General features: G+C 32.5%; 1 long non-coding RNA gene across 1 annotated transcript in view; it reads left to right on the top strand.

Annotated features, from left to right (window-relative positions):
* LOC136797015 (uncharacterized) overlaps window positions 1–10,674 on the top strand; it is a 356,578-nt gene that overhangs the window by 245,371 nt on the left and 100,533 nt on the right. The window lies entirely within an intron of this gene.

Consider the following 10,674-nt stretch of genomic DNA (forward strand, 5'->3'; position numbering starts at 1 on the left):
AAAAAAAGGAAATAAAATGCTACTTTTCATTATTTATAAAACTATTTCTGATTGCTTGTATTTGTTCATATTATTAAAAAATTAAAATATTAAACAATTAAATTAGAGATCGATTTATCTTTGGTCGTTATCATTTAATTAGTGGTGCCTATGATTTAAATATATATTTATATTTATATCTATACTTAATATCCTTAATACATTTCACATTTTTTATTTATACATCCTTGTATATATTTAAATACTTACGAACGTTCGATATCTGACGATGAAAAAAATGTTCAAGAAATGGAATGAAAGAGGAAATCTTACAATCTTCTGTAACGGTAGCTTTGTAACACACTGTTGCATGACGACAATCTATATATTTAATTGGCAGTTCCTCCTAACCTCCGATCAGGTAGACGTTGATATATGGTGCGAAGTAATTGGTTAGGCAGTGTTTAGAAGACTATTGGTTTATCGGATGTGAAGTTGGAATGTGCATGGCGGCATACCTTCTCTTGATTGTTTGCCAATCGGAATTCGATAAGGTGTCACTGAAACACTTGATTAAGTTCAGGCCAAATTAGCTCCAGGGGAAACTAGTTCGAAACATATGTTGTCAATATATTGAATTTCAAGATTGGAATCTATGGATAGTTCATGTTCACCAAAAAATTTAATTATAGGGCTCAGAGCTCATAACGTATAACTGATCTTACCGAAATCTCTCTCTCTCTCTCTCTCTCTCTCTCTCTCTCTCTCTCTCTCTCTCTCTCTCTCTCTCCTCCCCCCTCACTCCCTCCCTCTCTCCCTCTCTCAACTATGCCATCTCAGTTTCGTACAACTTATCGTTTTTGAGGTTAGCTATAACCACGTACATACAGACATAGTTTCATATGATGAGGCGTGTATGGTATTCAGGATGCCAATCATAGAGATGATCGCCGAAGAGAGGTGGTGCACCTACACAGACATTAACAATAACGTTATTCCCTTACGAGTGCTAGATGGCGACTCAATGACTAGCAACCGAGTTCCTCAAGCAACAAAGGATGGAATATCCATGGAATGTCAAAAATTCCACACACAGAACTTTTAAAAGAATTCTACCTTGCATCGTTAAAAAAAGTGGTGTTTCTGGCCAGCCGAATTTATCGAAATAAAAAGTTTCTATAACATGTTAGGGATGTACCAGTCTGAAATGTGTAATTGTAGTTTCGCACAACCGTATCTGAGCTAAATTGTTGTTTACTACTAAACTATAAACTTCGTTGAGGGGTCGTCAAAACGTGTATTGTCGTAGGAAACTAGAATTCGAAAGGTCGCATGATCGCAATATTTCCGCTTACTGTTCTGTTTATAGGTAAGTGAAAATAAAAAGATTTCAGCCTTTGAATATAAAAACGTGAAAATAAAAACGATTTATTTTTCAATTTTCTATTGCATTTCCTATCAGTTGCTGATGGCTTCCTCACCCTCCCTCAAGATGTATGACTGTTGCTTTAATGTATATTAATGATAATACATCAATTGCTGTATGAAAATATCATAGCTCAAACTATATTCCGATCTATTTAATCGGTACATACTGTCCATCATTACTAGAAAGTTAAACATCAAACTTTTTTGTTTAAGTTATCTCTTGTAATTTATATTAAGATGATATTTATATTATATTATATTGTCTCATGATAAAAGGGGACAATACATTTTTCCCTCAATATCACATCGCTCCCATCGGTGGCAAGGACTTTGATTCCAGCAATATCCACAGCCCGAATTAATCTTATTGAACTATAGTTCTGCGCCAATAATGTTTTATTTTCATCAAAACTTTTGGAACCTGGATAAATCGAGGATTTCATCAGCTTTAAACCATCTCAGGTTAATAATAGGCTGATTTAGGTTATTTTAGTTTTTTGTTGTTGAAAATTTCACCATCTTTCAAATGAGTATCAATAATCTTCCAAAAGATATTAAGTTTCTGATTTATTTAAAAAATAATTAATTTGAGGCTCTTGAAATTATTTTTTTAAACCTAAGTTTAGTGCGCATTAATATGATATGGGTAAATAATATTAATAATTTCATCTTCATTTTTGTCGTTGTTTTTCAGAAACACTGACCAATCAGACAGTGAGTGAGACCTTACAGCACGTACAACCAACCCCCAAGTTACCTTATAAACAAATGTATACATTTTGAGCTCTGTGCCATTCGTAATCTTCTTACTTATAAATTGAGGATTTCATTAGCTTTAAACCGTCCCAGGTTAATATTTCAAAAATATAAAGTAAACATCTAATACTGTTCCGATTCAGATTATTTTAGTTTTATATTGAAAAGAATTTCACATATTCCCAAATGATTGGCTACAATTTTCCAGAAGATGGAATAATCTACAGAATAATTTTTTTAACATAAGCCCAATGCGCATCAATATGGTTAAGTAAACCTTTAGTTCCAACTTTACAAGAATTAACACTGATTTTATACAACCAGAGATAGAATCTATGTTTACATACTCTATAAATCCTCAAGACACTAAGAAAGAATAAATCAACGAATGTTGAAAAAATAGATCTTCTGTCGAACGAACAGATATTTGCTTCCTCGATGTCTGCCCTGACCTCAGATAAATGCAGGTAACAAAAGCGGGAAACGTAGAGGGCAGATTACCAGCAGTAGCTATTATGACAAGGGAATTTATGTGAAGCCTGGCCTGTGTGTAGGCTAAATCCCACTAGGCAAACTGACAGAGCACTCCCGCTTCAGGCTTTGCTCAGCCTTCTACCCATCTAAAGGGGTAAATAGTTCCTTCACTGTGAACCTAAGGGAATATCTTATAAATATTTGAATTATCGTTAGATATATTTTTAACTTATATTATATAGTAACAAAGGAGATATATTTAAATAAATAAAAAAAAACATGCAAAGCAAATATCAAACCACTACTGCATGTAATTTAGGTACGGATTGAATTTCAATTTTTTACAATGCACTGGTCTTAAATATTGAATTCATTGATTTAAAAAAAAAAACGAGAAAAAAAAGAAATAAAAGTATAGTACTTAAAGTACATCATTTATATAAGATGACTTGTTATCTTATTCAAAGAGCCGTTCCAGTTATTAGTTATCTTTGCAATACATCTCGGCCCCCATGGGTAGGTCACGCAATAGCAATTTAGGTTGCCGCTACTGATGATGGCGTAGGATATTGCAATTTATTGCTCCTATTAATTTAGCTCGAGAATGTTCCAATATTGGGTATATGATAGGGTAGACCAGCTGACTCATTAGTGAGCATACACGAGCACATACATTTCAATCGAGGGTTTAATTATTCCCTGAGGGTTCCAGTTCCATGACGTTTATGTTGGTAATCACGCAATTAACGAAAATGCCTATTTTAGAACATGATATTAAGGATTTAATTATTTTTCCAATTTTTTTATTCATTTATTTATTACTATTTAAATCTGTACATTATAATACATTTAGTAAATTTTATCTCAGTTAATATGAAGTGTAGAGAAACTACCCATTGGCAGGTCAATGCAAGACCAGCATCAAGGTCTTTATGTGTGATTATATTTGTGACAAAGTAAGGAGCATTGAGGATTTTACGAAGGATTTTGAATATGAGAGGAATTCGAAGGTTTAGTGGAGCCCAAAAGCCCAACTCCGTATGGCTGATTGGCCTTATTACAGTCATGTAGATCGGTCTTTTGTAATGAATCAGAAGTTCATAGTTAAGTAATAGTCGAAATCAGTCGTTTCAGTCTTGTTTGAGGATTCCAGGTTAGTAGTTTGTCCAGATGTAGTCCAAGGTAGCGGATCTGTTTGACAGGGGTAAGAAAAACATTATTAAAGGAGACTATAGAGCAGTCGGTAGGCTTACGATGAAGTGTAAATGTGATTTGATGGGATTTGTTGGAATTAATTTTAATCCTCCAATTACTACACCATTATCGAGGGCTCTGATATGGGATTGGACAGTTTAGGGTGCAATTAAAGGGTTATTATTAGCAGCGAGCACACATGTGTCATCGGCATACGTGGTTAGGATAGTGTTAGGATTGGGGGTTGGGATGTCAGCTGTATAGACGGTGTTGAAGACGAAACCGAGGATACTACCTTGAGGGACACCAGTGGACTGAGAATAGGAGAATGAATAGGAACCATTGTGGTTTACTTGGAATAATCTATCCATGAGAAAGAAACGGATGATCAGAAAGTATGTAGAAGGTGCAGTGGTTCCCGTTTCGGGTGCCGCCAGCATGTGCGAGGGGTGGTGCTAGTGAATACACCAAGGCGCAATCCATTTATATGAAGTGGCAACTCTGCCGTCTCCTTTCTATGGTAAGAATTCCTACATCTAGATATCAGCTATAAATGGAGACAAATATCAAATTAATTTTTTATATTATATTTAAACAATTGAAATTATTACAAGACTTCTAGAGATTCAAAATTCATCGACGATTGATAGCAGTGCAAAGATCTCAAACTAGCCAACAAGAGGAAGTAGCCGATTGGAGAAATGGGAGTTTGATTCTGGTGATATCTCACCTTAGGCTCCTGAAACCAACGCAACGGTCTACAAATAAAATCGAATACTATGTTGTATGAAAAATTGAATTGAAGCAATGTATGATATATACGAATGAGTGGATGGTAAATTGAAATACGAAAAAAATAGAGGGGTGGTAAGTGGTAGCCTACCAATTACCTATTATCATTATTATCTTTTGGCTTTTATTTACCCTCAACAACTATTTCTATTCATCGAGTTTATTTATTTTTGGAAATTTGTCTATAGTTTAACCAGGTATTTTTTTTTCATATCAGAGCTTGCGACGCCTTTTAGATATCCGGCACCCTATGCATTTCGTCCATATGGATATTTACAGCTATGGAAAAATGGCTACGGTTGGCATGCGGGAAGAAGATTTAAAAAAATATGAAGTAGAGATCTTCATTGGTAGTCAAATAAAATTTATTCAATTTTTTTTTTAAAAAAAGATGCCTAAGTAGTTTCATGATGTTATCAAATTGCCATTTTTTTTGGAGAGGAAGGGAGTATTTTTTATGATTAAAAAAATGGGAATTTAATTGCCCTTCTAAGTCAATCTATATAAAAATATTGTTTAGAAGGTTTAGTTCTTACAGATGTGACTTAGTTTGTTTATTCTCCCCTTGCTTTTTGTTTCATTTTGTACAATAATGTTAGTTTTCTGATAAACCTATCTATTTACCTAAACAATTATTATAAAAGAGAAAAACTCCATAAAATAAGAGAGAAAATACAGTTGTTTAAACACAATTGGAAAATTTCAGTCTAAAAAATTTACCGACGACGTTATGCCATTTCAGCAATCATCAGATGGAAAATAACAAATATCACATGTACTAAGTCAACATGCATTTAGCTAAGCTCTGTTGGTACACATAATAATGAAATAACGTCCTACAATGCTTGCCGAAATCAGTTGGAACAATACAACCAGCTATTTGTTCTGCTGTGCAGTGTGTCAGGCACCAGCTGCAACCGGGCCGATTCCCGATAATAAACAAACGACTATATTTCGTCCATGGTACTATATTTGCCGGCGTATATCGCTTTTATTATTCCACTACCTTTGAGTTCAGTTGATATTGCGTTCGCAACGTGCCAATGACAAGTTTTGAATAATAAATTAATGTGTGAATTCCACTTTACTATAGATAAGCGTAGAATACTAGAAAGTGTGTGATCATTACATCAGAATTATTTCTTGACTTTTAATTAATCTTGCGTCATTGATACTTTAGCATGAGACTAAATTTAAAATTGAAGAATAAGTTTGTATTTAAATTGTATTCAATGAATTATCTGTAAGCATGTTGTAATAGACTTATAATTTAAATGCTCACGCTAAATTGAAGCCGATTTCATCCTTTTAAACTTTTGCAGACGTTTAAATTATTTATCAGTCTTCATAGTGCTTCAGTTGCCCAAGTATTGGTACTGAAAGGAGCTTATATCGGATAAATCACGAATAGAACGTGGAGCTCCAAAGGGAGGGAAAAATTATGAAATACTTTCTAAAGAAAAAAATTATTGGATGGAGGGGAGATAAAAATTTAAAATATTTTTGCTTTTAGGTTCTAAAGGATTGGAAAAGATAGAGAACTATGTCTTATCTAAAAACGAGGTAAAGCCATATTAACTCAACCCACTTATTGGAGACATAGGGGCCTGGTAATATTGATAAAATAATGACATCAATTTCTTGAAATATATTATCTTGAAATGTACAAAATAATTTTGTGCAAGGATACATTCCTTTTATAGAGTAATTTATACTAAACATAAAAACATTACTACTTGCTGTTTCACTTCTATGAAAATGCAATGTGTGAGGAAGTATCACCATCGTAAATTATTAGGAAGTTGCCGTTTTAAAACGAGTAAGATTTAATTTCAATCCAATGATTTTAAGTGAATGCAGTGTGATGTGCGCTCCACATATATAAATATGTAAATATAATATTTCCTTAATTACAACAATATCTCATAATTAAGTTAATTTAGCCAGCGTCACATATTTTTATGTGGTATAATACTCATTGTAACTATAAGTATAGTAAAGGGCGTAGCTAGGGTCAAAACTAGGGTGGGGGTGGGCAAGCTATAGTCAATAAGGATTTCTGCACGGTAAGGGAGAATGAAACAAAAATTTTAAGAAAATGTATTACATATAATTGTCGCAGTGCTTTATTAGTTATTTCTAAAACCATTTGTCGTCACCCTCTCACATGCTTTCCTCCTCAAAATATTTTCTACTTCATACTTTTTATTTTTTACCCACTTGTAACGTTTCCTCTTAAAACACTTAGTCATCGTTGTAACGTATTTTTTAATTCGGAGTTTGACCGTTCTCTGCGCAGAAGGCACTCGGCGGTAAGATTTCAAGCTAGCAGGTTCGTTTTATGTTTTATTCTCTTTTTCCCTTATCTTTATTTAACCTCTCCCCCCCCCAAATCTTTTCTACTCTTTTCTCAATTTTCCTTACCCACGTTATTAGTTATGTTCACCATATATTATTATTGTTGTTTTCATTTTTTTTTCTATTCATTTCTTTTGTTGAACTTTACTTATATTTTACCTCTTTATCTATTATTATGGTTACATATATTTTCTTTCTCTCAATTTTATTTTTCTTTCCATAATTTTAATTTTTAAATTATTAATAACTATTATATTCAGATTTCTTTGTATTATATAACTTCATTTTTATTTTATTTCCTTAATTATGTTATTTTACCTACTTATTCAATTACCTATGTTTACATTTTACTTTCCACTTCTCTCATCACTTTATTTTATTAATTCCATTCTGTAAAACTATTTACTTTATGTCATTCTGTTTATATTTTATTTTTTATTTTCTATATTCATTGGCTGTTATCTTGTTCTGTTCTTAGCCCTGATGAAGGCTAGAAATTCTAGCCGACACGTTGGCCCGATTAAATAAGTTACTTAAACTTATTTGTGTTTTAATTTGACCGCACCCCCCAACTATCTTCTCGTCGTATTATTACAATAAAACAGTCCAAGGGGAAATATGAAGTTATTTCATCCCTGTTTTTAATTACTTTAATTAAAACTATATAAAGTTAAAATCACAAAATGATGACTCTGAGAACCATAGTTAGATGAAATACAAAATGGTGGCTGTTCCGAAGATAAAAATCCTCAATTATTTTTAACTTGTTTTATTTAAAATAATAAATATGCGTAATTTCCTTTCAGAAACCTAAACTATATAAGATACTCTGTAAATGTCATTAAGAACTTTATAGAACATTAAAATACTCCAATGGTTTGACGTACTGAGTTCTTAAACATTAAATTAAAATTTGTACTGCTACAGCCCATTAAGGGTCAGGTGTTCAGTACTTTGTAGGAAAGTACTGTTAAAGGACCGATAGTTGAGCAAGAAGGTGATTTGGTCAGAATAACACTAGACCGCCAGATTTTTACCCATTAAGGGTACCCAATTTATGTGGCTGGGTAACTCCAGGAGGACTTCAGAACCCACAGGGTTGACTCACGGATACAATTTTCTACCCAGCTGGATTCCAACTCTAGTATTTGGAGTTAGTAGCATCGTGCTCTACCACGGTGCATCAGCGCTCACAGGTACTAAGGTATAGGTTTCCCAAAATAATCTCACTTTGCTCACTGATTTTCTGTTATAAAATGTTACTTTTTTAAATAGTTTATCTCAGAAACTATTGAAAGTAAACAGCACTATTTATTAGTGCTACTTGTTATGAAAATAAAAAACTATACTCCAGTCTCTTGGGCTACTTCTTAATTCCTCACCCCACCGTCCTCTGTCGAAACCCAACTACGCATGGTAGTATCTCCAACAAGTAGATTTATGATAATTTAGATAATATAGATGGGATTTATATTGGTATTCTAAAAATTGGGATTAAAAGATTAATGACAAAACCTTTAATAGATTACAAAAGCTGAATCTCCTTCCTTATATTATGTTGTTGTTCTAATATCTAATATTTTAATAAATGCTAAAACTATATTTCATTATTTAATCCATTAGCTACCTTGCCCTTCAAAGTTAAGTGTAATCCTGTCGGATTACACCTCAATTGCAGTTTTCTCAGTGGAGTGGAGACTATGGGTGGGGCAATACCGCGGAGCGTTTCAGTCTTAAATGTTTATTCAACATAATGTTTCCTGTTTTAAATTATGAATTACTTTTGGAAATATTGCTATATTTTATTTTTAAGTAGTATCTTATCAAACGAAATACATTCTGAATCGATTCTCGTTCTAAATGTTTCTCTGAAGGTCATCCATAGTGTGATTGAAGTTGCTGTTGATTAAACTCTGCCCAGTTTGTTGAACTACCAAAACTCTGGTTGAATATTGAAGTGAATATTTAGTGTAATTAAAGTTACCAAACCTAATTAATGTTTAATTACTTAGCCAAAATAATTTAGCTGCTATAATTGAACTTGGCCATGTATTTATCGGATAGATGTTGAGGTTCAGTTGATTATGTTTACTATTACAGTGAGATTTGTTTATATCGCACATCCTATGCATTACTAATCTAACTTAAAGTTTTATCGGATTCCAAACATTTTTACTTTATATTATAAATCATATTTGTTTACATTTATGTATTTAATCTCTAATGCGTTAATTCATATAGACTTATTATACATTTACGTTTTTAAACAAAAATGAGTGTTAATATAAAATAAAAATATTTTGATAATTTTAGTATAACATTGAAGGTGCGATATAATGTGTTATTTATACACTTATTGGCGTAAATATGAATTTCATGGTTTGAAAATATGGTGATTTTAATTTTTAAAATGAATAATTCAGATCTTTTGTACTATTTATGTGATTTTTTAAATTCTGTTACTAATAAATAAATAATATCATTTTTAAAAATAAGAATGCAGTTTAATGTATTTCTTTGTTATTGTAATTTTTACAATATGGTTTCTTTTATGGATACTTTTTAAAGAAATAACAGCTTAAAAATTAAACATTTTGCTTTACTCGGGCACACATGACCTATCTAGTAGGGATGCGACATCGATAAAAAAAATTAAATGTTTTAAAACATCGATGTTCAATACTAAAACATCGATGTTAAAAAAACCGACAAAAAAACATCGATGTTTTTTTTAACCATTTCTGTAACATAAAGACAGTTCTAAAGACTGCGCATGCTCCGGCCAGTCAGAAGTGCTTTTTGAATCAACCAATAGGACATGAAATAAAAAAAAACCTCAATGTTTTAAAATATAGTTGCTTACAATAAATTACCCCAAAAACATCGATGTTTTTGAACAACTATTTCAGAAACATAAGGTCTGTTCGAACGATCACGGATTCTACGGCCTGTCAGAAGTAGGTTTTGGAACTAAGAATCCGACATCGACAACAAAAACCGTTGATATTTTTAAAATATCATTGCTTACAATACATTACCCAAAATACATCGATGTTTTTGAACATCCATTTGAAGAACATAAGGTCTGTTCCAACGATCACGCATTCCACGGCCTGTCAGAAGTTGTTTTGTTGTTGTTGTTTGTTCCTTAAAGGCGTAAAACCTTCTGGCCATCAACGCCTAAAGAAGTGGTTTTTGAAACTAAGAATCCAACATCGACTACAAAAAACATCGATGTTCTAAAATCTCGTTGGTTACAATACATTACTCAACATACATCAATGTTTTTGAACAACTATATCAGAAACATAAGGTCTGTTCCAACGATGCTGCGTCCTACGGCCTGTAGGAAGTGCTTTATGAAACTAAGAATCCGACATCGACTACAAAAAACACCGATGTTCTAAAATCTCGTTGTTTACAATACATTAATCAAAATACATCGATGCTTTTGAACAACTATTTCAGAAACAAGGTTTGTTCCAACTACGGCCTGTAAGAAGTGGTTTTTGAAACTTAAGAATCCGACATCGACTACAAAAAACATCGATGTATTTTGGGTAATGTATTGTGAGTAACGATATTTTAAAACATCGATGTTTTTCGGTTACGTATTGTAAGCAATGATATTTTAAAAACATCGATGTTTTTTTTAGTCGATGTCGGATTCTTTGTTTAAAAAAATATCTGACA

This window comes from Halyomorpha halys, unplaced genomic scaffold (assembly GCF_000696795.3).
Source record: "Halyomorpha halys isolate HHAL.00 unplaced genomic scaffold, Hhal_1.1 Scaffold41.1, whole genome shotgun sequence".
NCBI lineage: Eukaryota > Metazoa > Arthropoda > Insecta > Hemiptera > Pentatomidae > Halyomorpha > Halyomorpha halys.